The sequence below is a fragment of the Pan troglodytes genome, chromosome 4 (genome assembly GCF_028858775.2).
Source record: "Pan troglodytes isolate AG18354 chromosome 4, NHGRI_mPanTro3-v2.0_pri, whole genome shotgun sequence".
Classification (NCBI taxonomy): domain Eukaryota; kingdom Metazoa; phylum Chordata; class Mammalia; order Primates; family Hominidae; genus Pan; species Pan troglodytes.
In genome coordinates, this window is record NC_072402.2 from 57,510,294 (window position 1) to 57,538,263 (window position 27,970).

Consider the following 27,970-nt stretch of genomic DNA (forward strand, 5'->3'; position numbering starts at 1 on the left):
GTCTTTATTAGCAGCGTGAAAACGGACTAATACACATATATAGAATGAGGCCAGCCACAGCAACTCATGCCTGTAATCCCAGCACTTTGTGAGGCCTAGGTGGAAGAATTGCTTGAGCCTAGGAGTTCATAGTGAGATCCTTCCTCCACAACAACAAGAAAAAAAACTTAGCTGAACATGGTGGTGTGTGCCTGTAGTCTCAGCTGCTTGGGAGGCTGAGGTGGGAGGATCACTGAAGCCCAGGGAGGTGGAGGGTGCAGTGAGCCATGATCATACTATTGCACTCTAGCCTAGGTAACAGAGCAAGACCCTGTCTCAAAAACAAACAAACAAAGGAACACATAATGGCCAGGCATGGTGGCTCATGCCTGTAATCCCAGCACTTTGAGAGGCCAAGGCAGGAGGATCACTTGAAGCTAGGAGTTCAAGACCAGCCTGGCCAATATAATGAGACTCCATTGCTACAAAAATTAAAACGAACAAACAAACAAAATACATACACAAAATGGTTTGTATCACCTGTATAGAAGTTAAATTCACAAAGAGCTTTTGTGGCTTCTGTAACAAATTACTGTACATTTAGTGGCTTGAAACAACAATGATTTGCCGGGCGTGATGGCTTCATGCCTGTAATCCCAGCACTTTGGGAGGCTGAGGTGGGTGGATCATGAGGTCAGGAGATCGAGACTATCCTGGCTAATGTGGTGAAACTCCGTCTTTACTAAAAATACAAAAAATTAGCCAGGCATGGTGGCAGGCGCCTGTAGTCCCAGCTACTCGGGAGGCTGAGGCAGGAGAATGGCGTGAACCTGGAAGGTGGAGCTTGCAGTCAGCCGAGATCACGCCACTGCACTATAGCCTGGGTGAGAGAAAAACTCTGTCTCAAAAAAAAAAAAAAAAAAAAAAAGAAACAACAATGATTTATCATGTTACACTTCTGGAGGTCAGAAGTCCAAAATGAGACTCACTCAGCTGAAATCAAGGTGTTCGGTAGTGCAGCATTCCCTCTGGAGGATCCAGGGAGAATCCATTTCCTTGCCTTTTCTAGCTTCTATAGGCTGCCTGCATTCCTTGGCTTGCAGCCCCATTCTTTATACGTTTTTCTTGCATCACCATATCACTATGACACTGACAGTGAAACTCCTACTTCTTTCTTCCACATTTAAGAATCCTGTGATTACTTTGGATCCCCCCAGATAATCCAGGAAAACCTCTCTTTTAAAGTCAGCTGATTAGCAACCTTAACACTCTCTGCTATATTTAAGTCCCCCTTTTCACAGTGTGATAGAATATATTTGTCCATAGTTTCTGTCATGGAGCTCCTGAAACACCTGGCATTTCCTGAGTGATAGGAGTTTCTTTTGTTATTCATTATGAGCCCCGTTTGTTTTTTTGTTTTTTAGAATGTAACAACAATAAAACGAATCTTAATTTTATTTGCATTTTATACATCACATATTATATATTTCAGTCTACCCTATTTCTATCTATTTTTGAAAAATGATTAAACAAACACTTAATATCAAAGGCAGAATCATATTTGTTCAGGTTCATGTTGATAATAACTGGAGCTTGATTTTTGTTGTTGTTGTTGTTGTTTTTGAGACAGAGTCTCGCTCTGTCACCCAGGCTAGAGTGCAGTAGCACAATCTTGGTTCACTGCAACCTCTGCCGGGGTTAAAGGGATTCTTGTGCCTCAGCCTCCTAAGTGGCTGGTATTACAGGCACTTGCCACTATGTCTGGCTAATTTTTGGTTTAGTAGAGATAGGGTTTCACCATGTTGGCCAGGCTGGTCTCAAACTCCTGACCTGAAGTGATCCGACCACCTCAGCCTCCCAATGTGCTGGGATTATAGGCATGAGCCACCATGCCTGACCTATAACTGGTTTTGAGTTAATGTAAGTATCTGGGATAGGCCAGCATTAACCAAGATGATGGTGATGGACCTTAATCTAACAACCATCACTGCAATGCAGTACTATTCTTTCAATTTTACCCTCTTTGCAAACTTCAAAGCAGGACAAGAGACCATTGTATTTCCAAACAGGTAGATTTCTTTCTTGTCTTTCTTTCTTTCTTTTTTTTTTTTTTTTTTTTTTTTTGTTGAGATAGAGTTTCACTGTCTCAGGCTAGAGTGCAGTGGCACGATCTCAGCTCACTACAGCCTCTGCCTTCCAGGTTCAAGTGATTCTCCTGCCTCAGCCTCTCGAGTAGCTGGGACTACAGGTGCCCATCACCACGCCAGGGTAATTTTTGTATTTTTAGTAGGGAAGGTGTTTCACCATGTTGGCCAGTCTGGTCTCGAACTCCTGACCTCGTGATCCACCCGCCTCAGCCTCCCAAAGTGCTGGGATTACAGGTGTGAGCCACCACGCCCGGCCTCAAACGGGTAGATTTCTTTTGTTGTTTTTTTTTTTTTTTTGAGACAGAGTCTCACTCTGTTGCCCAGGCTGGAGTGCAGTGGCACAATCTCGGCTCACTGCAAGATCCGCCTCCGGGGTTCACGCCATTCTCCTGCCTCAGCCTCTCGAGTAGCTGGGACTACAGGCACCTGCCACCATGCCCGGCTAATTTTTGTATTTTTAGTAGAGACGAGGTTTCACCGTGTTAGCCAGGATTGTCTCGATCTCCTGACCTCATGATCCGCCCACCTCGGCCTCCCAAAGTGCTGGGATTACAGGCTTGAACCACCACGCCCGGCCATGGGTAGATTTCTTATTTGGAATGCTCCATGTGGTATAAGAAGATGTAATGGATGCTTCTTGCTTCCTAACCCACATGGGTTTCCGTTGATATTTGTTCCTATAAGCTCCAGTGTTTGTTCTAAAATTAGTGGCACTGCACTAATTTCCAAAAGCCCAGGTTCATCAGGATGATGCTTTAGTACCAGGGCAATTTCAAATTCATAATGAACTACAGAGGAATGCCAGCAGTACTGTTTGTTGTTTTTTTCTCCTGGTACTCAACCAAGAATGTGTCCATTTTCATCAGGCACTGGATTCCCATTTAATTGTTCTATTTCCTTTGCTGGTATCCAGCACTCTGGAGCCTGTTTGAAGTCCTCCTCAAGGTTCCCAAAAAATCATTTTGTGTTTTCTTTTGAATGTAGAAAAATTTAAAATCTTTTTTGCCTTGTTTGTTGGGTTTTCTATTTAGTTGAGCCCACAGGTATGGCTAATCTGCTGCTCCCTTTTGGCAGAAGGCTCCTCTTTCACCTCCATCACAAACACACATGGTATTTTTTGCTGCATGGAGCCCAGGCACTTCTTGGTGAGCCCAACAAGCAGGGTGAGTGTAGGGTGCACTTTTTTTTTTTTTTGAGACAGAGTCTTGCTCTCTCACCCAGGCTGGAGTGCAGTGGTGTGATCTTGGCTCACTGCAACCTCTGCCTCCTGGACTCAAGTGATTCTCCTGTCTCAGCCTCCCAAGTAGCTGGGATTGCAGGTACATGCCACCATGCCCAGCTAATTTTCGTATTTTTAGTAGAAACGGGGTTTTGCCATGTTGGCCAGGCTGGTCTCAAACTCCTGACCTCAGGTGATCTGCCTGCCTTGGCCTCCCAAAGCATTGGGATTACAGGCATAAGCCATTGCGCCCAGCCAAGGGTGCGCTTTTAAATGGCACCTGGTCCAGGCAGGGTGAAAGCCCTGCAGCAGTAACTGTGAGCCTCCATCCCCTTTCTGTTTTTTTGTTTTTTTGTTTTTTGATCTCACTCTGTCACCCAGGCTGGAGAGTTCAGTGGCGCAATTTCCATATGAGCTCCCTTTGATCACACCTGAGTTTATGCTAATGAGGTGAGTTGATGTGGGGCCTAGATGGGGGCTGGTCACCAGAAAAAACAAGCGTTTAGAGGATTGGAAGTTTCAGCTCTATTCACCAACCTTCTGGGAGGGAAAGGGGGATTGAGGATTGAGCTTTATATAAACTCTTGAACAACAAGATTCAAAGAGCTTCCAAGTTGATGAACACATTGACTTACTGGGAGGGTCATACTACTGGAGAGGGTTTGGGAGCCCCATACCAACCCCTGCCCAATACCGTGCCCTATGCACCTCTTCCATCTGACTCTTCCTGAGTTGTGTGCTTTATAATAAACCAGTAAAAGTAGGAAAAGTTTTTCTGAGTTCTGTGAGCCATTCTAGCAAATTATTAAGATAGACCTAAAGAAGGAGTCATGGGAACCCCTGAGTTATATCAGCCAGAACTATGCATATGGCATCAGACTTGCAAGTGCAGTCTGAAGTGGGGACAGTCTTGTGGGACTGAACCCTTAAGTCTGAAGCAAGCTAACTCTAGGTAGTTTGTGTCTGAATTAATTGAAATGTTTGACATCCAGCTGATGTTGGAGAATTGCTTGGTGTTAAAAAACACCCCAGACACAGAACCTAACATATTCGTAGGTTTTGGGGATTAGGATGCGGACATCTTTGCTTCCCTAAATACTAAAGTAGGGGCCAGGCACAGTGGCTCACACCTGTAATCCCAGCACCTTGGGAAGCTTGATTGCTCCCACCTTGATTGCTCTTTAAAATTTTTTTTGAAATATTTTAATTTTTAATTAAAAAAAATTAGCCAGGCGTAGTAATGTGTGCCTGTAGTCCTAGTGACTTGGGAGGCTGAGGTGGGAGGATGGCTTGAGTCCGGGAGTTTGAGGTTGCAGTGAGCCATGATCATGATGTTGCACTCCAGCCTCGGTGACAGAGACCCAGTCTCAAAAAAAAAAAAAAAAAAAAAAAAAGAAAGAAAGAAAGAAAGAAAAGAAAAGAAAAAGAAAACAAACCAAGTTGGTACCATGATGACTCCATATCTGAGCAGTACACTAGCTGCAGAAAGGATCTGTACAGTGCAGATAGGCACGCCTGTCTTTCATAGATGAGTGTATCTTTCTTTCATAGCTAGGTGCACTGTCTTTTTATAACTTGATGACAATAGATATTAAAGCCATTGAGGGAGCTCTCTGAACCTGTCCTGGTTCTGAGGGCTGCCTAATTTAATAAAAAAACAAATTAAAAAATAATAAAACCATCTAATTTTATTTGTTCTAATTCCACATTTAGTTAACTTCTGATTTTATCCAAGTACATATTTTTTCAAGATACAGAATACTCTGACTAGACAATATTAATGACTTCTCCATTTGGCAGTTATATTTCTTTCTGTTTTTAAATTTTTTTATTTTTTGAGATGGAGTCTTATTCTGTCGCCCAGGCTGGAGTGCAGTGGCACAATCTTGGCTCACTGCAACCTCCTTCTCCTGGGTTCAAGCGATTCTCCTGCCTCAGCCTCCTGAGTAGCTGGGACTACAGGTGCTCGCCACCACACCCAGATAATTTCTGTATTTTCAGTAGAGACAGGGTTTCACCATGTTGGCCAGGCTGGTCTCAAACTCCTGACCTCAGGTAATCTGCCTGCCTTGGCCTCCCAAAGTGCTGGGATTACAGGTGTGATTCACCATGCTCTCCCTATTTGGCAGTTATATTTCTCATTGTAAATTAACACCTTGGATACTGGTTTTAATATCTATTGTTATCAAGTTATAAAAAGACAGTCCACCTAGCTATGAAAGAAAGATACAATCATCTATGAAAGACAGGCGTGCCTATCTGCACTGTACAGATCCTTTCTGTGGCTAGTGTACATTTCATGGACACTTTTGTACATTTCATGGACAATGAAGAAAGGTGGAGTTTTTGGACCTGAAGACTCAACTCTGGATTGTGGTGAATACAACAAAGTTCTGCAATTTTGTGTGTCCTTTCCTCAGGTAGCATCTCTCTGTCTCACTGCATATTTCTTTTTGTTTTGTTTTTGAGACAGGGTCTTGCTCTGTTGCCCAGGCAGGAGTGCAGTGGCATGATCATAGCTCACTGCAGCCTCTAACGCCTGGGCTCAAGGGATCCTCCCACCTCAGCCTCCTGAGTAGCTGGGACTACAGAGACACATCAACACCCAGCAAATTAAAAAAAAAAATTTTTTTTTTTAGAGACGAGGTCTCACTATGTCAGTCTCAAACTCCTGGCCTCATGTAATCCTCCCTCCTCAGCCTCCCAAAGTGTTAGGATTACAGCATCAGACTGCACCCAGTCCCACTGAAAATTTCTTATAAACGTGGCAAGGATCTTTCATGCATCATAAATGTGAGTTAAATGAGTTAAGACCTTTATACAAAGATGATGTCAAAGGAAAGGAGGAGCCTCCTGCCCATCACAATATCAGGGCAAGAACAAAGGCTTTGTAGGCCAAGAAAGCCACACTACAAGGCAGCCACAGCCTCCTGAGGAAGGCCCATGAGTCACCCTCCAGGGGTGTAGCACACTGAGACTCCAAAGGGCCCTAGAAAATGTGTTTTCAGGAGGAACAAGTGAAACCACAGTGCCATCATTAAGTTCCCCTTGACCTCAAAGAAGGTGGAGAAAACAACAGACTGGTTTTTACTGTAGATGCCAAGGCCAACAAGCCTCAAAACAGGCAGTCTTTGAGAAAAACTGTATGATATTGACATGGTGCGTACCCTGATGGAGGAAAGCCTAATGGAGGCAAGAAGGCATATACTGGACTGGCCCCTGAGTACTGGGACTCATTACTGCCAACAAAATTGGAATCATCTAAAACTGAATTCAGGCCAGGCGCGGTGGCTCACGTCTATAATCCTAGCACTTTGTGGGGCCAAAGCGGGTAGATTGCTTGAGTCCAAGAGTTCAAGACTGGCCTGAGCAACATGGTGAAACTCCATCTCTACAAAAAATGCAATAATTATCTGGACATGGTGGCATGCATCTGTAGTCAGGAGGCTGAGGCAGGAGGTTCCCATGAGCCCAGGAGGCAGAGGTTGCAGTGAGCCAATTTTGCGTCACTGCACTCCAGCCTGAATGATAGAGTGAGACCTCATCTCAAAAACAAACAAACAGACAAAAAAAAAAAAAAAAACCTTGGTAGCCTGAGTGTGACATGACTGTACAGAGCCACGAGACTGGAAGGAGCTATACAGACAGGAACAAGGGCTGACTCCACTGTAGCCTGTGTGCAGAGATGGTCAATGACCAGAGGACCCTACCCCATCCGTGCTCCTCTGACTCTGTGAGTTTCCTTTGATGGCACATCCCTAGGTGGGGCCTAAACAATGACTGAGGTTCTTTTTTTTTTGGAGACTTTTTTTTTTTCTGTTGCCCAGGCTGGAGTGCAATGGCACGATCTTGGCTCACTGCAACCTCTGCCTCCTGGGTTCAAGCAGTTCTTGTGCCTCAGCCTCCCAAGTAGCTGGGACTACTATAGGCATGCATCACCAAAGCCTGGCTACTAATTTTTGTATTTTTAGTAGAGACAGGGTTTCGCCATGTTAGCCAGGCTGGTCTCAAACACCTGGCCTCAGGTGATCTGCCTGCCTTGGCCTCCCAAAGTGCTGGGATTACAAGGCATAAGCCACTGCACCCAGCCTGAGGTTCATTTTCTATCAATGCAGGAGGATAGGACTTGAAGGAGAAATTAAATTTATTTATAGGAAATCATAGATTGTGACATATCTTTTAGGCGCGACTTTGTGGACTGTTACACAAAGGCATCTAACACCTCCATTATCAGGCCTGTGTCCTACCTTACACCTTCTTCTCCACTACAGTCCACCCACAGCCCAACTGGACTTAGTCACTCTGCATTCTTTCATTACAGAGCTCCCAGGGGCAGAACGTAATCTATTCCTATCTGTACCCTCACATTCCTCTCAGGGCTTGCTTCCTCTTCCCTCCTTGGGAATGCCCTTCTGTAGTCTCATTTCTGCCTGTCAAAATTGAATCACCTTTTGAAGAAACCCAATTCAAAGCCCCTTCTGTGGGCTGAATTGTATTCCCTTCAACACAATTCATGTGTTGAAGTTCTAAACCCCAGTATCTCAGAATGCGACTCTATGTGGAGATAGATAGGAAACTGAAAGTGGTAATTATGTTAAAATGAGGTCATGAGGGTGGGCCCTAATCCAATATGACTGGTGTCTTTAGAAGAAGAGGAGATCTGGACACAGACAGATATAGAAAGAAGACCATGGAAAGACCCTGGGAGAAGATGGCCATCTACAGTCCAGGAGAGAGGCCTCAGAAGAAACAGATCCTGCCAACATCTTGATCTCAGGCGTGGCCTCAAGAATTCTGTTGTTTAAATGGCCCAGTCTATGGTACTTTGTTGTGGGGACCCTAGCAAATAGGACCTTCTTCACTTTTGTTCTTCAGATGCACTTTGCCTTGCCTGTTCTGTTGCTCTTTGTGCAGCAGCCTTGCACGACACTTAGTTGTAAACACAGTCATCCCTTTGGATCTGTGGGCGATTGGTTCCCGAAACCCCCATTGATACCCAAACCCTCAGCTGGCCCTTGGTATCCTTGGGTTCTGATCTGTGGACAGGAGCACCCACTGCCAGCTTCCTTTCAGCTTAGGGATGAGCCTCATCTATGACCTTTGCTTCTGCCATAGTCTCAGGATAATTCAAGATCGGCTGAGAAAATGACTGATACCTTGACTGAAATGATGAAACGTGCTGTGGCTTAGGAGATGCAGTGGTATAACTTTTCTTAGAGTTTGGAAACAAAATGAGTTACAATTAACTTGTTTCTGTGGTGGACTATGTCACACACCACCTAGATCCCCTAGTAGGAATGAAAGACTTATTCCCCTACCTCCCAGGAATGCTGCAGGAAGACAGCACTCAGCTGTCTTTGGTGATCCCCTGGACTTGAAGAACATTGTCTGGTTGATCTAAGATCACCTGTCCTTTCAGGGCTGGCCTGTGGGAGTATAAAGGCTTGGCTTCCTATCCCCAACTCTGAGCAATTCTGAAGAGCCATCAACATGAAGGACAACCCTTTGTGGTCCTGAGGTCTTTGCTGGGCCAGCATGGGAGCTAGACTTCTTCCTAGTCCTGCTTCCTCCCCTCCTTCCTCATGTGTTGATCCTAAGAGCACTGCCTAATAAAGGCCTTGCATGTTAACTTCTGTCAGAGCCCATTTCTGGGAAACCCAACCCAGAAAGGGTTTCATATCAATTAATTAGTATTTTCTTGTAAATTTATGGCTGTTCATACAGACAACAGAAGGTATGTGTCAAATCCATGTTAATTATGTTTATTTTGTAGTATAAATTCCATGAAGCAATAAAAGGGAAGAAAAAATGATTGCATAGGGTGGGAAAATAGGTAGTAATTACCGAATTGTAACAGAACATAAATTAATGTTATTAATTTAAAAAGAAGTTTATTACTATTTCAGCTACATTAAATAACCTGGTGAGCCAGGCGTGCTGGCACACGCCTATAGTTCCAGCTATTCGGGAGGCTAAGGTGGGAGGATCACTTAAGCCCAGAAGGTTGAGGCCAGTATGGGCTACATAGCAAGACCCTGTCTCAGTAAGTAAGTAAGTAAGTAAGTAAAAAAATACATACATAATTTGGTGTGCTAGCCATTATTTCAATAAATTAACTTTGTGCCAGCAAAGATTTGAAGACTGGTCTCGCTTTTGTGCTGTTTGCTCTCACCTCAATTTACTTTCTTTTTTTTTATTTTTTTTTTTTTGAGACGGAGTCTCGCCCTGTCACCCAGGCTGGAGTACAATGGCATGATCTTGGCTCACTGCAACCTCCACCTCCCGGGTTCAAGAGATTGTCCTGCTTCAGCCTCCCGAGTAGCTAGGATTACAGGTGTACGCCACCATGCCCGGCTAATTTGTTGTATCTTTAGTAGAGATGGGGTTTCACCATGTTGGCCAGGCTGGTCTTGAACTGACCTCGTGATCCGCCTACCTTGGCCTCCCGAAAGTGCTGGGACTACAGGCATGAGCCACCGCGCCTGGCCCTCACCTCAGTTTTCTTCAGCAGCATTTTGCCATGAAGGTTTGGGTTTCTGTTTGTTACTAGAAGCATCCAGACCAAACATCTTCCATGAGGGAGAAACAAAAAGCTGAAGTGAATCCCTAAATGTGCTTGATAAAAATAAGACAGTGAGGCACATCTGTATCAAGCAGGTGGACAACCAAGGTACTGGCTGACACTTTCATTTTGTTTGCTTTTGACTGTGAGCAGTAACATTCAAGAGAACTGGAAGGTGGCCCCTTAGGCTGCCAGCAAGCAGGGAAGTTTTGCAGGTCAGGACGGGAGGCTGCAGAGATACAGAAGAGGAGGGGAGAGGACAAGAAAGGTAAGTGTGGTCCATTGAAAAGTCAAGAGCACAGATCCTGGATCAGATGCTTGGATTCAAAATCCTTGCTTGCTTTCTAGCTGTGTGTCCTTGAAAAAGTTCACTTAACTATTCTGAACTTCAGTTTTCTCAAGCATAAAATAGGATTAATGATAATTCTTACCCCATAGATTTGTCATGGTGATATTACATGTTAAGCATCTGGAACAATGCCTGACAATACAATTGCTTAATAAATGTTAGGCCTGATCCTCTACACTAGGAATTAAAGGTTGGGCTTTGTGCCCACAAACCAACCCTACCCTCAATGCCAGGAATGGCCACAGTGCATTGGAAGCAGCATTAACAAGAGCAAAAGAAGATAGTCTATCTTTTATTATATTATTTAAGTCAATGGACATTAGTTAGCACCCAGTAAAAAGGTATCTTATAGGGACACAAAGATGATTCAGAGGTCTACGCCCCAAGAGCCTATTGTCAGATACAGACTACATGGTCATCTGGCTCCTGTTGAATGGAGACCCACCCTTTGGGAGTCACAGTGAAGTGTCAGGGTGACACTTCGGTGGCCAGTGGTCACCTTTGCAGAAAGCCCTCACTGCCTGCAGCCTCTGGCACAGGGCAAAGAGCACAAGTTTTAGAGTAAGATCGGCCTGACTTTGAATCCTGGTCTGCTCTGGACAAGTCATTGAGTCCTGCTGAGCCTCTACTACCCTCATCTCTAAAACAGAATGATACTTACCTTATAAGGTTGCTGTAACAATTGAGATGAGGCGGACTAAAATGCTTTGCACAAAGACTCAGCATTAATTCGCTGGACAAATATTTATAGACTACCCACTATGTTTCAGGTACTGTGCCAGGTGGTAGGAAAAACCTGGTTTCTAGTGTCCCTGGAAAGAAAAAATGTTCAGAAAGATGGAACTATATAAGATCTAGTAAGTTGGGTCAGTAAGGTGACTACTTTACAATAATTTATTGTACATTTCAAAATAGCTAGGAGAGAAAAAGTAAAATGGTTCTAGCTTAGGCAGGATGTGGTGGCACATGACTGTAGTTCTAGCTACTCAGGAGGCTGAGGCAGGAGGATTGTTTGAGCCCAGGTTACAGTGAACTATGACTGCACCACTGCATTCTAGCCTGAGTGACAGAGCAAGACCCTGTCTCCAAATAAATAAGTAAATAAAATGGTTCCAGCATAAAGACAAATATTTAAGGTAACGGATATTCCAAGTACACTGCTTTGATATTTACAAACTGTATGAACGTATTAAATTATCACATATACTTTGAAACTATGTATTTGTATTATGCATCAATTAAAAAAAGAAAATAAAGTAGGAAAAAGCAAAAAGAGGAAACTATGTCCAGAAAGTCTTCTTCATAATATTTTTGAGTGCTAGCTGTTGTAAAACACTTGACATATCAAGTTGAATGCTTTATACAGGTTAACTCATTTCATCCTCGTGTGATGGATTAGACACTATTATCCTCTATGCCTCCACTTTACAGGGGGAGTAGGCAGACAGGAACTGAGACGGGTAGGCAGTGTTAAGATCACAAGGAACCTCATAACACAGGTCATGCAAAAACTGTGAAGCCTGTCCTGGATAGCTTGTGTTTGCCCCTCCCAGTCCTCTCTCCACCCTGCTCTGCCCTGCTGAAGGCCCCAGGAGGCAGGCCTGTAAGGACTGTATCAAAGGCTGCTGCACCCTGCCTTCCACTGAGGTTCACCCACTGATTATCTCTGCAGAGGTCAGAGGGAGGAACGTGAGGCCAGGGTATTGATTCCCCTGGCTCCCTCTCTGTCAGGTTGCCTGGAGCTGACTCTGTCCCAACTGAAAGCCACTTCCCTTCTACAGGAGGCCAAGTCCACATGACTCTTCCCTCTGGATTTTAGTTAATTCTCCCTCCCTTCAAATCTTTACACTTGGGGGAGCTAAAATCCAGGCTGCTACCAGCAGTGGATCACTGTAGCATCCCTATGGGATCCCTACATCTACAACATTAAATAGTACCTTTGTGAAAAAACCCATACACTTTTTCTTTTTGTTTATTTATTTTATTATTATTATTTTAAAGATGAGGGTCTCCCTATGTTGCCCAGAGTCATCTCAAACTCCTGGACTCAAGTAATCGACCTGCCTCAGCCTCCCAAAGTGCTGGCATTACAGGCATGAGCCACTGCGCCTGGCCCCTAAACACATACACTTTTTAATCCATTTCCACTGCCATTTCCCCCTCCCAAGCTGTCCTTGGACTAGATGACTGGGTAACATTCCAATTTGTTTTTCTGCATCCACTTTTTTTGAGGGGGAAGAGGGTGGACGGAAGGGCATAACATTAAAATGGTTTTATTCTTCTCTATTGCTTTTTTGTGGTTGGTTGTGGGTGATGGCGGTGGGGGTGAAACTTGCTTTTTTTCCCCTCAATATCTTGGGTAGATTTCACAGCTCTACCTTCAGTTATTAAAATTCAGTTAGCATTAATCCCTAATTTTATTTATGTTTTAATAATTTATTAAAAATTCTTTTTATAATGAAAAAATTCAAATATACATATACCAAAGTAGAAACACAATAATATAATAACTTTCTCCCTACACCTAATTACCCTGCTTTGATAATTGTTAAAGTTGTTTTTTTTTTGAGATGGAGTCTCCTCTGTTGCCCCAGCTGGAGTGCAGTGGCATGATCTTGGCTCACTGCAACCTCTGCCTCCCAGGTTCAAGCAATTCTCCTGTCTCAGCCTCCCCAGTAACTGGAACTACAGGCACACACCACCATGCCTGGCTAATTTTTGTATTTTTAGTAGAGATGGGGTTTCACCATATTGGTCAGGCTGGTCCTGAACTCCTGGCCTTAGGTGATCCACCCACCTTGGCCTCCCAAAGTGCTGGTATTACAGGCATGAGCCACCACACCCAGCCAATTGCTAACTTTTTTATTTTTTTTTCAGACAGGGTCTTGCTAAGGCTGGAATGCAGTGGCATGATCACAGCTCACTGCAGCCTTGAGCTGCTGGGCTCAAGCAATCTTCCCACCTTGGCCTCCTAAAGTGCTAGGTTTACAGGCATGAACCACTGCACCCAGCCAATTGTTGACATTTTGCCAGCTATTCTACCTTTCTTTTTCCTTTTCTCTAAATTATTTTAAACCAAATCTCAAATGTCATGTCATTTTACCTGTAAATTCTTCAGTGTGTATATAACTAACATATAAAGTCAGTGTTTTTTTTTTAAAAAAAAACAAATTCCAGTGCCATTACCACACCTAAGAGAACAATTATTATTATTATTATTGTTATTTTTGAGACAGAGTCTCGTTCTGTCACCCAGGCTGGAGTGTAGTGGTGCAATCTCGGCTCACTGCAACCTCTGCCTCCCAGGTTCAAGCAATTTTCCTGCCTCAGCCTCCTGAGTAGCTGGGATTACAGGTGTCCACCACTGTGCCCAGCTAATTTTTGTACTTTTAGTAGAGACAGGGTTTCACCTGGCCAGGCTGGTCTCAAACTCCTAACCTCAGGTGATCCATCTGCCTCGGCCTCCCAAAGTGCTGGGATTACAGGTGTGAGTCACCACGCCCGGCCCAAATATTTCTTTTCTTTTTTTCTTTCTTTCTTTTTTTCCTTTGAGACAGAATCTCCCTCTGTCGCCAGGCTAGAGTGCAGTGGTGCGATCGTGGCTCACTGCAACCTCCACCTCCTGGGTTCAAGCGATTCTCCTGCCTCAGCCTCCCGAGTAACTGAGATTACAAGCACATGCCACCATGCCCGGCTAATTTTTTCTTCCCAGGGACACTAGAAACCAGGTTTTTCCTACCATCTGGCACAGTACCTGAAACATAGTGGCTAGTCAAAAAATATTTGTCCAGTGAATTAACGCTGAGTCTTTGTGCTAAGCATTTTAGTCTGCCTCATCTCAATTGTTATTATTGTTTTTGAGACAGAGCCTCGTTCTGTCACCAAGGCTGGAGTGCAGTGACACAATCTCAGCTCACTGCAACCTCCGCCTCCTGGGTTCAAGCAATTCTCCTGTCTCAGCCTCCTGAGTAGCTGGGATTATAGGTGCCCACCTCTGCGCCCAGCTAATTTTTGTGCTTTTAGTAGAGACAGGGTTTCGCCATGTTGGCCAGGCTGGTCTTGAACTCCTGACCTCAGCTGATCCACCTGTCTCAGCCTCCCAAAGTGCTGGGATTACAGGCATGAGACACCGCACCAGCCCGTTATTTCTTTTTCTTTTCTTTTCTTTTCTTTTTTTTTTTTTGAGATGGAGTCTGTTTCTGTCACCAGGCATGAACCACTGCTCCCAGCCCCAATTCTTTTTCTTTCTTTCTTTCTTTCTTTTTTCTTTCTTTCTTTCTTTCGTTTTCTTTCCTTCCTTCCTTCCTTCCTTCTCTCTCTCTCTTTCTTTCTTTTTTTTTTTGACAGAGTCTTGCTCTGTTGCCCAGGCTGGAATGCAATGGCACGATCTCGGCTCACCACAACCTCTGCCTCCTGGGTTCAAGTGATTCGCCTGTCTCAGCCTCTCAAGTAGCTGGGATTACAGGCATGCGCCACCACTCCCGGCTAATTTTGTATTTTTGGTAGAGACTGGGTTCCTCCATGTTAATCAGGCTGGTCTCGAACTCCTGATCTCAGGTGATCCACCCGCCTCGGCCTCCCAAAGTGCTGGGATTACAGGTATGAGCCTCCACGCCTGGCCTCCAATTATTTCTTAATATCACCTTATACCCAACAGATGTTCACATTTGCCTGATTGTGTCAAAATATCCTTTGCAGTTTGTTTACATCAGGATCCAAATAATATCCAATCACTTCCTTTTTAAACATTCTTCTTCTGGCTAGGTGCAGTGGCATATTTCTGTAATCCCAGCACTTTGGGAAGCCAAAGCTAGAGAATCACTTGAAGCCAAGAATTTGAGACTAGCCTAGATGACCTAGCAAGACCACATCCCTTACAAAAAAATTATTTTTATTCTCCACCCGCCAAACTGGATAGATCTTACTATATTGTGCAGGATGGTCTCAAACTTCTGGGCTCAGACCTCCTGCCTCAGCCTCCCAAGTAGAAGGGACTACAAGTGCATGCTAGAGGGTCCTGCTCTAAAATTCTTCTTCTTCGTCTTCTTCTTCTTCTTCTTTTTTTTTTTTTTGAGATGGAGTCTTGCTCTGTCACCCAGGCTGAAGTGCAGTGGTGCGATCTTGGCTCCCTGCAACCTCTGCCTCCCGGGTTCAAGCAATTTTTCTGCCTCAGCCTCCTGAGTAGCTGGGATTACAGGTGCCCACCACCACACCCAGCTAATTTTTGTATTTTTAGTGGAGATGGGATTTCACCATGTTGGCCAGGCTGGTCTCAAACTCTTGACCTCGTGATCCACCCACCTCAGCCTCCCAAAGTGCTGGGATTACAGGCATGGGCCGCCGCACCTGGCCTAAAATTCTTAATCTCAGTTAGTTTTTGCAGAAGCCAGTTCATTCATCCCATTTAATATCTTGTATCCTGGATTTGGCTGATTGTATCCTTGTGGCATTGTTTAACATGTTCCTCTGGCTCCCATATTTCCCATAAACTGGTGGTTAGATTTATTATCTTGATTAGATTCAAGATGCATCTTTTGGCATAGATGGGGCTATATACTTCCTCTCTTTTATCCACTCTTGATAATCTTCAATCTATTCATATAACAGCCTGCGAATTAAAAAAAAAAAAACCCTGTATGTAGATGCTGGGCACAGCGGAGTGCACCTGTAGTCCCAGCTACTAGGGAGGCTGAGACCAGAGGATCTTTGAGGTCAGGAGTTCAAGGCTAGAGTGCACTGTGATTATGCCTCTGGATAGCCACTGCACTCTAGCCTGAGTAACACTGTGAGACCCTGTCTCATTAAAGGAAAAAACAACCTGTATACAAGTCTGGTAGTATCACCACTACCTTATCCATCATACTTAAAAGCCCTTAAATGTGTCCTCTGGCTCTAAATCCAAAGATCAGAATCCTTAGCACAGTTTACTATGCTAAAGGCAGGAAGCTGTCTTTCCATTTTCATCTTGTACTACATCAGCCCTGTCCACTCACACTGGCCTTCTCTCCATCCCTCTCAATCATGCTCCTTCTTCATACAAAGCTCTAGCACTTGCTAGTCTCTTTGACTGGAACACTCCTCCTTCTTCTCTTTGCCAAATTAACTGCTACTTATCTTTCAGAATTCAGATCACCTTAGTTCTTCATGGAAGCCTTCCCTGACTGTGCAGATAAATCTCTCAGTCAGGCCGGGCATGGTGGCTCACGCCTGTAATCCCAGCACTTTGGGAAACCGAGGCTGGTGGATCACCTGAGGTCAGCAGTTTGAGACCAGCCTGGCCAACATGGTAAAACCCCATCTCTACTAAAAATACAAAATTAGCCAGGCATGGTGGCACGTGCCTGTAGTTCCAGCTACTCAGGAGGCTAAGGCACGAGAATCGCTTGAATCGGGGAGGCAGAGCTTGCAGTGAGCGGAGATTGTGCCACTGCACTCCAGCCTGGGCAACAAGAGCAAAAGTCTACCTCAAAAAAAAAAAAAAAGATAAATAAAAAATAAATCTCTCAGTCGGGATGCTTTTCTCTTTTAACTGCAAGTGATAAAAAAAAAATCAATCAACCAACCAAACAATCAGTCAAACTGGCTTAAGCAGAAAGAGGCGAATTAACTGGCTCATATAACCAAAATGTTTATCGGTTGCTGATATGAACCTGGGTGCATGTATTTAATTAATATCTGCGGGGATCTGTATTTCTTGCCTCTCCTCTTCTCTGTTAGCTTCATCCTCAGGTATACTCTCCTTGTGTCACGGCCACCAGCAGCTCCAAGTACATTCTATTAGCTTTGCTGCTCAATTGAAGAAGAACATCTCATTCTTAATGGTGCCAGGAAAATCTCTGCATCTTTCTCATTGGCCTGGCTTGAGTCACATGAAACTTTCTTGAACCAATCACTGTGGTCCTAGGGAAGTAGTACTTTCATTAGCCAGGGCTAAGTCATGTGACCTTCAATGAAGTCAGTGGGGAGAGGCTGTGATTAGTGATTGGGCAATGTTAGCTTTACCTGAACTGCATTGTGAGAGAATGAGGAAGGGGTGGTTCCCAAAGGAAAACTGAAGTTTTGTTTTTGAGACAGAGTCTTGCTTTGTTGCCCAGGCTGGAGTGCAGTGGTGCAATCTTGGCTCCTGTGACCTTGAACTCTTGGGCTCAAGCAATCCTCCCACCTCAGCCTCCCGAGTAGCTAGGACCACAGGTGCATGCTACCATACCTGGCTAACTTATAATTTCTTTTTTTTTTAGAGGTGGGGTCTCACTATGTTGCTCAGGCTGGTATTGAACTCCTGGGCTCAAGCAATCCTCCCACCTTGGCCTCCCAAAGTGTTGGAATTACAGGTATGAGCCACTATACCTGGCCAGAAGTGAAGTTTTTAGAAGAGGAAATGTTGGATAGGTATATTCTTTTTCTCCTCCTCCTCCTCCTTCTTCTTTCTTCTTCTTTTTTTTTTTGTTAAGAGACAGGTCCTTATTCTTTCCCCCAGGCTGGAGTGCAGTGTTGCAATCATATCTCACTGTGCCTTGCACTCCTGGGCTCAAGTGATTCTCCCACCTCAGCATCCCAAGTAGCTAGAATTACTGGAGACAGGGTCTCACTGTATTACCCAGGCTGTTTTCAAACTCCTGACTTCAAGGGATCCTCCCACCTTGGCCTCCTAAAGTGCTGGGATTATAGGTGTAAGCCACTGTACCTGGCCCCATACTAATACATTCTTATAGCACTATGTACTTTTCCTTCATGGTACAAGTCACAGCTGCAATATTGCACTTACTTGCTTGATGATTTGATTGATGCTTATCTCTTCCATGAGGCTGTAAGCTCCACGAGGAGAAGCATGTTTTTATTTTACCTTATTATTATATTCCCAGTGGGTGCTTGCCTCCAGCGGGTGCACAATAAACATCTGTTAGCTAAATGAATGAACTGTGTTTTGGATATCTTGTAGGTGTTATGTCATGATGATTTTGGAATTAGACACATTTGAATTTCAATATTGACTCAGTGTTGGCTCTGTCACTAATTTGCTGTTAGACCGGTTAATAATTTGGTCTAAGAGCTACTTTCCACATTTGTGAAGTTGGAATAATACATAGTTCATTGGACTGTTTTGAGGATTTGAGTAGATAATGAATGCAAAAGATCTGGCATAGTATAAGAATTAATAACCAACTGAGATCACTCTTTTACTCTACCTATTACCAGGAAAACTGGTTATCCATCTTCCCATGACAGAATTGCTTTATAGTTTACACCCCCACCCAGACACTCCTTCAACTGTAACTAGGGCATATATCCATATTTTCCATTCTATAGGGCTCCACACTCCTACCTATTCCTGGGGAAAACTCAGGCTGGACAATACACCTCATGGACCACCTTTCAGGTGACTGTGTGTGTGTGTGTGTGTGTGTGTGTGTGTGAGAGAGAGAGAGAGAGAAACAAGGCTAACCCAATAAGTAACATGCAACAGGTGGGGCCAGGTGGGGCTCTTGCCTCTTCCCAGTCACTCATTTTTTTGTATCTTCTCAGCAATCAAGCTAATTAACATAATGGCCTTCCACTCCAGTCTCCACTTCTATTTGCATCCCTGCCCTTGTTTCTTCACGGCCTCATCCAACTGAGGGGCTTCCTTCCATACCCAAACTATCCATTCTACCATCATAAGTAGGGAAATGGATGTGTACCAGACCAACCTGGGCTGTAAGCACCACAGATACGTCATACAATAGCCAGTGAATGGAAAGAAACATCAGGCTGAGTGATCCAGAAAGGAAGTGCACCTCCACTGATGCCCTGGCTACCTGTCAGCATTCTACTGCAAGGTGATGGAGTTAGACCTCTTGTTGCTCCAAGTGTTTAGGGATCAGTAATTAAAAGAGTACACACCTGAATAGGAAGGGAGCAAATTCCATGAAAAAGTTGGGTGTGGGTGTTGAAATTGAAAAGGAGAAGACACTTTGCGGGGCTGGTATTGTATAAGGAGAAACCTGTGCTGACAGGAAAGGAATTGAAATAGTGGACCACAGAAAAAAAAAAACAATTGCTATGACTCAGTTTTGGCTTTGAAGGAGTTTACATCTAATCAAAAGGACAGACATGAAAACTAATCCAAAATAAAAAGGAAAATAATACAAATTATAATAAAAGTCTGTATAAGGTCTTAATGTGGGAGAACAACCTCTGCTTGGAGGAATTAGAAAAAAAAGAGTTGCGCCGGGCGCCGTGGCTCACGCCTGTAATCCCAGCACTTTGCGAGGCCGAGGCGGGCAGATCACGAGGTCAGGAGATCGAGACCATCCTGGCTAACAACGTGAAACCCCGTCTCTACTAAAAATACAAAAAAATCAGCCAGGTGTGGTGGCAGGTGCCTGCAGTCCCAGCTACTCAGGAGGCTGAGGCAGGAGAATGGCGTGAACCTGGGAGGCGGAGCTTGCAGTGAGCCGAGATTGCGCCACTACACTCCAGCCTGGGCGACAGAGCGAGACTCTGTCTCAAAAAAAAAAAAAAAAAAAAAAAAGAATTTATTGAAGGTTTGAAAGATAAAAAGAAATTTGGGATAAACTTGACGCAAGATGATGTTTCTTGCATGCCCTGGGGGGTAAGGGTGATCTGAGTAGAAGCAAAACATAAGCAAATATATGGAGGCATAAAGAAGCATTATGGGTTAAGTGAGGGGTACGTAATTTAGATATAGCTAAAAATTAAGCTACGTTTGAAGGAATAGTATGCATGTAGGTTGGATAAGGGACAAAAGTACAGGGCCAGATTGTATGGGGCATTGATGTGGCAGCAGGACATTTAGGCTAGGAATTTGGGCTTTGGAGAAATACCACCCTGGCTTTGAAACTTAGATGCAGTGTCAGTACAACACATTGTCACTCCTTTCCCACATCTCAGGAGGTGACTCTTTGTAGAGGAAGCTGTCAGAGACCAGAAATTCACAAAACAGGTGTTTTTTCCCTAGACCAACCTCGTATACCTGCCTGTTACTTGGTCTCCAATCACCAGTTCAAAGACTCAGAGCCAGTGAGGTCAGCTCTGATACGGTGTCTTTAAGACGTAAAGCCAGTAACCAGGCATGGTGGCTCATACCTGTAATGCCAGCACTTTGGCAGGCTGAGGTCGGCTGATTGCTTGAGCCCAGGAGTCTGAGATTAGCCTGGGAAATACAGTGAAACTCTATTTCTACAAAAAATACAAAACTTGGCCTAAAGTAGTGGCATGTGCCTGTAGTCGCAGCTACTCTGGAGGCTGAGGTGGAAGGATCACTTGGGCCCAGAAGGTCAAGGTTACAGTGAGCTGTGATCACACCACTGTATACCAGCCTAGGTAACAGAGCCCGATGGTATCTCAAAAAAAAAAAAAAAAGAAAAGAAAAGAAAAGAAAAGAAAAGAAAAAAGACATAAAGCCAGTTGACCCTGCATTATAGATTTACCTTTTCAAGACTTCATTTCTTAATGTCAGAGATACAAAAAATTTAGAAATTAGAGGGCCGGGTTGCAGTAAAAAGTGGAAAGCAGGGTTGGGACAGACCATCCAGTGCTTTTGTCTTTATTAGAGTCCCTCTAAACTTTACTTTGATAAGCACTTGCTTTGCAAATCCCTTTGTTCTTCCACAAAACTTTGGCTCATAGAAACCCTTAAACTCTGCATTTAGTGGAGAAAGGGGCTTCTGGAATGCTTTTGACTTTACAACTCATGTTGACCTGACACTAGACCTCAGATCTTCATTGCATTTGCCTTGAACGGGACCTTTGAACACACTGCTTGAAACAGACATTTGGGCACTGAGTAGTCAGTGATTAGTTAATGTTTCACCAAAATTGCCAAATACTTACACATATCTAAGATACCTGTTTCATTTTTCATTTTACTTCTTTCTTATTCTTATTTTTAAAACAACTTTTCTTCGTGAAAACATGAAAGTAAGTGGTTGAGATTATGGCCCATCATCTCTATAGCAAATAATCTTAAGAACAAGGACGTTAGGATAATAACTACAGAGTGATAATCTAACTCAGTAAATTTAATGCTGATAAAATACTATTGCCTGGGCCAGGTGTGGTGGCTCATGCCTATAATTCCAACACTTTGAGAGGCCAAGGTGGGAGGAATGCTTGAGCCCAAGAGTTTGAGACCAGCCTGGGCACCAATAGCAAGACTGCTTCATTTTATTTTGTTTTTTAATTTTTTATTTCCATAGCTTACTGGGGGAATAGGTGGTGTTCGGTTACATGAGTAAGATCTTTAGTGATTTGTGAGATTTTGGTGCACTCATCACCTGAGCAGTATACACTGCACCCTATTTGTAGTCTTTTATCCTTCACCCCCTTCCCACCCTTTCCCTCTGAGTCCCGAAAGTCCATTGTGTCATTGTTAGGTCTTTGTATCCTCATAGCTTAGCTCCTGCTTATGAAAACACATGACGTTTGGTTTTCAGTTCCTGAGTTACTTCACTTAGAATAATAGTCTCCAGTCTCATCCAGATCACTGTGAATGCCATTAATCCATTCCTTTTTGTGGCCAAGTAGTATTCCATCATATATATATATATCACAGTTTCTTCTCTTTCCTTTTTTTTCTTTTTTTTTTTTTTTTGAGACGGAGTCTCATTCATTTGATTGTGGCCATTCTTGCAAGAGTAAGGTGGTATCGCATTGTGGTTTCGATTTACATTTCCCTGATCATACATTTTTTCATGTTTTTTGGCCACTTGTATATCTTTTGAGAATTGTCTATTCGTGTCCTTAGACCACTTTTTGATGGCTTGTTATTGTTGTTGTTGCTGTTTTTGAGATGGAGTTTAGCTCTTGTTGCCCAGGCTGGAGTGCAATGGTGTGATCTTGGCTCACCGCAACCTCTGCCTCCCAGGTTCAAGGGATTCTCCTACCTCAGCCTCCCGAGTAGCTGGGATTACAGGCACCCACCACCATGCCTGGCTAATTTTGTATTTTTAGTAGAGATGGGTTTTCTCCATGTTGGTCAGGCTGGTCTCAAACTCCCGACCTCAGGTGATCCATCTGCCTTGGCCTCCCAAAGTCCTGGGATTACAGGTGTGAGCCACTACACCCAGCCAAGATAGTTTGTTTTTTTCTTGTTGATTTGTTTGAGTTCATTGTAGATATTAGTCCTTTGTCAGATGTATAGATTGTAAAGATATTTTCCTACTCTGTAGGTTGTCTGTTTACTCTGCTGATTGTTCCTTTTGCCATGCAAAAGCTCTTTAGTTTAATTAAGTCCCAGCAATTTATCTTTGCTTTTATTTTATTTGCTTTTGGGTTCTTGGTCATGAAATCCTTGCCTAAGACAATGTCTAGAAGGGTTTTTCCAACATTATGTTCTAGAATTTCGATAGTTTCAGGTCTTAGATTTAAGTCCTTAATCCATCTTGAGTTGATTTTTGTGTAAGGTGAGAGATGAGGATCCAGTTTCATTCTCCTACCTGTAGCTAGCCAATTATTCCAGCACCATTTGTTGAAAAGGGTGTCCTTTCCCCACTTCATGTTTTTTGGCTTTGTCAAAGATCAGTTGGCTGTAAGTATTCGGGTTTATTTCTGGGTTCTCTATTCTGTTCCATCGATCTATGTGCCTATTTTTATACCAGTAACATGCTGTTTTGGTGACTATGGCCTTATAGTATAGTTTGAAATTAGGCAATGTGATGCTTCCAGATTTGTTCTTTTTGCTTAGTCTTGCTTTGGCTATGTGGGCTTTTTTTCAGTTCCATATGATTTTTAGAATTGTTTTTTCTAATTCTGTGAAGAATGATGATGGTATTTTGATGGGAATTGCATTGAATTTGTAGATTGCTTTTGGCAGTATGGTCATTTTCACAATATTGATTCTACCCATCCATGAGCATGGGATGTGTTTCCATTTGTTTGTGTCATCTATGATTTCTTTCAGCAGTGTTTTGTAGTTTTCCTTGTAGAGGTCTTTCACCTTCTTGATTAGGTATATCCCTAAGTATTTTATTTTATTTTTGCAGCTATTTTAAAAGGGGTTGAGTTCTTGATTTGAGTCTCAGCTTGGTCGCTGTTGGTGTATAGAAGAGCTACTGATTTGTGTACGTTAGTTTTGTATCCAGAAACTTTGCTGAATTCTTCTTCTTTTCTTTTCTTTTTTTTTTTTTTTGAGATGGAATCTCGCTTTGTCACTAGGCTGGAGTGCAGTGGCACGATATCGGCTGACTGCAACCTCTGCCTCCTGAGTTCAAGTGATTCTCCTGCCTCGGCCTCCCGAGTAGCTGGGATTACAGGCACGTGCCACCATGCCCGGCTAATTTTTGTATTTTTAGTAGAGATGGGCTTTTGCCATGTTGGCCAGGATGGTCTCCATCTCTTGATCTCGTGATCCACCCACCTTGGCCTCTCAAAGTGCTGGGATTACAGGAGTGAGCCACCGCGCCCAGCCTGCTGAATTCTTTTATCAGTTCTAGGAGCTTTCTGGAGGAGTCTTTAGGGTTTTCTAGGTAAACAATCATATCATCAGTAAACAGTAATGGTTTGACTTCCTCTTTACCAATTTGGATGCCCTTTATTTCTTTCTCTTGTCTGATTGCTCTGGTTAGGACTTCCAGTAGTATACTGAAGAGGAATAGTGAGAATGGGCATTCTTGTCTTGTTACAGTTCTCAGAGGGAATGCTTTCAACTTTTCCCCATTCAGTATTATGTTGGCTGTGGGTTTGCCATAGATGGCTTTTATTATATTGAGGTATGTCCCTTTTATACTGATTTTGCTGAAAGTTTTAATCATAAAGGGATGCTGGATTTTGTCAAATGCTTTTTCTGCATCCTTCGAGATGATCATGTGAATTTGGCTTTTAATTCTGTTTATGTGGTGTATCACATTTATTGACTTGCATATGTTAAACCATCCCTGCATCCCTCGTATAAAACCCACTTGATCATGGTGAATTATCCTTTTGATATGTTGTTGGATTCAGTTAGCTAGTATTTTGTTAAGGATTTTACCATCTGTGTTCATCAGGGATATTGGTCCGTAGTTTTCTTTTTTGGTTATGTCCTTTCCTGGTTTTGGTATTAGGGTGATACTGGCTTCATAGAATGATTCAGGGAAGGTTCCCTTTTTTTTTCTTTTAATCTTGTGGAATAGTGTCAATAGGATTGGTACCAATTCTTCTTTGAAAGTCTCATAGAATTCTGCTGTAAATCCGTCTGATCCTGGACTTTTTCGTGTTGGTAATTTTTTTTTTCTTTTTTTTTTTTGAGAGGGAGTCTCTCTCTGTCGCCCTGGCTGGAGTGCGGTGACATTATCTCAGCTCACTGCGACCTCTGCCTCCTGGGTTCAAGCAATTCTCCCACCTCAGCACGTGCCTCCATGCCTGGCTAATTTTTGTATTTTTAGTTGAGACACCATGTTGGCTAGGATGGTCTTGAACTCCTGACCTTGGGTGATCCACCTGCCTCAGCCTCCCAAAATGCTGGGATTATAGACATGAGCCATCATGGCTGGCCTGTTGGTAACTTTTTTTTTTTTTTGAGTCGGAGTTTTGCTCGTTGACCTGGCTGGAGTGCAATTGTGCGATCTCAGTTCACCACAACCTCTGCCTCCCGGGTTCAAGTGATTCTTCTGCCTCAGCCTCCCAAGTAGCTGGGATTACAGGCATGCACCACCATGCCTGGCTAATTTTGTATTTTTAGTAGAGATGAGTTTTCTCCATGTTGCTCAGGCTGGTCTCGAACTCCTGACCTCAGGTGATCTGCCCGCCTTGGCCTCCCAAAGTGCTGGGATTACAGGCACGAGCCACTGTGCTGGGCTGGTAATTTTTAAATTACCATTTCAACCTTGCTGCTTGTTATTGGTCTGTTCAGGGTATCTAATTCTTCCTGATTTAAGCTAGGAGGGTTGTATCTTTCCAAGAATTCATCCATCTCTTCTAGGTTTTCTAATTTATGTGCATAAAGATGTTCACAGTAGCCTTGAATTATCTTTTGTATTTCTGTGGTGTCAATTTTAATATCTCCTGTTTCTTTTCTTATTGAGCTTATTTGGATTTTCTCTCTTTTTTTCTTGGTTGATCTTGCTAATGGTCTATCAATTTTATTTATCTTTTCAAAGAACCAGTTTTTGCTTTATTTATCTTTTATATTTGTTGTTGTTTCAATTTCATTTAGTTCTGCTCTGATTTTGGTTATTTCCTTTCTTCTGCTGGGTTTGGGTTTGGTTTGTTCTTGTTTCTCTTGGTCTTTGAGGTGTGACCTTAGATTGTCTGTTTGTGTTCTTTCAGACTTTTTGATGTAGGCATTTAGGGCTATGAACTTTCCTCTTAGTACTGCCTTTGCTGTGTCCCAGAGGTTTTGATAGGTTGTGTCACTATTGTTGTTCAGTTCGAATAATTTTTAAATTTTCATCTTTATTTCATTTTTGACCCAATGATCATTCAGGAGCAGGTTATTTAATTTCCATGTATTTGCATGGTTTTGGAGGTTCCTTTTGGAGTTGATTTCCAGTTTTATTCCACTGTGGTCTCAGAGAGTGTTTGATGTAATTACAGTTTTTTAAAATTTATTGAGGCTCGTTTTGTGGCCTATCATATGTTCTATCTTGGAGAAAGTTCCATGCGCTATTGAATAGAATGTATATTCTGTGGTTGTTGGATGGAATGTTCTGTATATATCTGTTAAGTCCATCTGTTCTAGGGTATAGTTTAAATCTTTAAATCTATTGTTTCTTTATTGACTTTCTGTCTTGATGACCTATCTAGTGCTGTCAGCGGAGTATTGAAGTTCCCCACTATTATTATTGTCAGAAATAAATTTTGTTGCTGCAGAAGGAATAGCACTCAAACATAAATTTTCTCAGCAAGGCAATTTTACTTCTATAGAGGGGTGTGTCTTGCAGATGGAGCAATGGCGAGAGCACACCTGAACAATGGAGGGGAAGGGGTTCTTATCTTTGATGGAAGTAGTCCCTACTGCTGTGTCAGTCCCCTATTGGCTAGTGTTGAACCACACAGTCTAAGCTAATTCCGACTGACTATTTTAAAGAGAGCAGGGGTATGAGCCAGAGAGGCGGGGTGAGCAGTTTCGGCAGGAAAGACAGTTACGGAACAGGTGAGTAAAGGTGACTCAGGTCAGAGCAGGTGACCAAGGGTGACTCAGGATGGAGCAGGTGACCAGGGGAACAGATGTGAACTACTGATTGGAACTGGTGGGAAGGTTGTTTACTGAAACTAGGGGCGAGGAGAAGAAGAGAATGAGGAAGTTAAACTTTAAAATGGAGAACAAAGAACTGAACATACTGACATACTGATTCTTTGAAGAGAAACTTAGAACTCACTGTATTTAACATTATGTTGCTGTCTATCTCTTTTCTTAGATTTATTAGTAATTGTTTTATAAATTTGGGAGCTCCAGTGTTAGGTGCATATATGTTTAGTTTTATGATATTTTTCTTGTTAGGCAAGGCCTTTTATCATTATATAATGTCCCTCTTTGTCTTTTTAAACTGATGTTGCTTTAAAGTTTGTTTTGTCTGATATAAGAATAGCTATTCCTGCGTGTTTTTGTATCCATTTGCATGAAATATCTTTTTCCACCCCTTTACCTTAAGTTTGTGTGAGTCCTCATACCCATATAAGATAGTTGGTTGGTGAATTCTTATTCATTCTGCAATTCTTTATCTTTTAAGTGGAGCATTTAGACCACTTACATTCAATGTTAGTATTGAGATGTGAGGTACCATTCCATTCATCATGTTATTTGTTGCCTGTATACCTTGATGTTTTTTTTTTATTGTATTTTTGTTTTATAGGTCTTGTGTGATTTATGCTCTAAAGAGGTTCTGTTTTGATGTGTTTCCAGGATTTGTTTCAAGATTTAGAGCTCCTTTTAACAGTTCTTGTACTGATGGGTTGGTAGTGGTAAATTCTCTCAGCATTTGTTTGTCTGAAAAAGACTGTAACTTTTCTTCATATATGAAGCTTAATTTTGCTGGATACAAAATTCTTGGCTGATAATTGTTTTGTTTGAGGAGGCTGAAGATATGGCCTCAGTCCCTTCTAGCTTGTAGGTTTTCTGCTGAGAAATCTGCTGTTAATCTGATAGATTTTCCTTTATATGTTACCTGGTGCTTTTGTCTCTCAGCTGTTAAGATTCTTTCCTTCATCTTAACTTTAGATAACCTGATGGCAGTGTGTCTAGACGATGATCTTTTTGTGATGAATTTTCCAGGTGTTTTTGTGCTTCTTGCATTTGGATGTCTAGGTCTCTATCAAGGTTGGGTAAGTTTTCCTCAATTATTCCCCCAAATATGTTTTCCAAACTTTTAAATTTCTCTCCTTTCTCAAGAACAGCAATTATTCTTATATTTGATCATTTAACATAATCCCAGACTTCTTGGAGGCTTTGTTTATATTTTCTTATTCTTTTTTCTTTGTTTTTATTGGATTGGGTTAATTTGAAGACCTTGTCTTTGAGCTCTGAATTGCTTTCTTCTACTTGTTCAATTCTATTGCTGAGACTTTCCAGGGCATTTTGCATTTCTATAAGTGTGTCCATTGTTTCCAAAAGTTTTGATTGTTTTTTCTTTATGCTATCTATTTCCTTGAATATTTCTCTCTTCACTTCTTGTATCATATTTTGGATTTGCTTACACTGGGCTTCACCTTTCTCTGCTGCCTCCCTGATTAGCTTAACAACTAACCTCCTGAATTCTTTTTCGGGTAATCTGGATTTCTTCTTGGTTTGGGTCCAT

General features: G+C 42.7%; 1 pseudogene; it reads right to left on the bottom strand.

Moving 5' to 3' along the window:
- Positions 1-2,675: 2,675 nt before the first annotated feature.
- On the bottom strand, positions 2,676-27,970 carry LOC134810150 (RNA ligase 1-like; annotated as a pseudogene).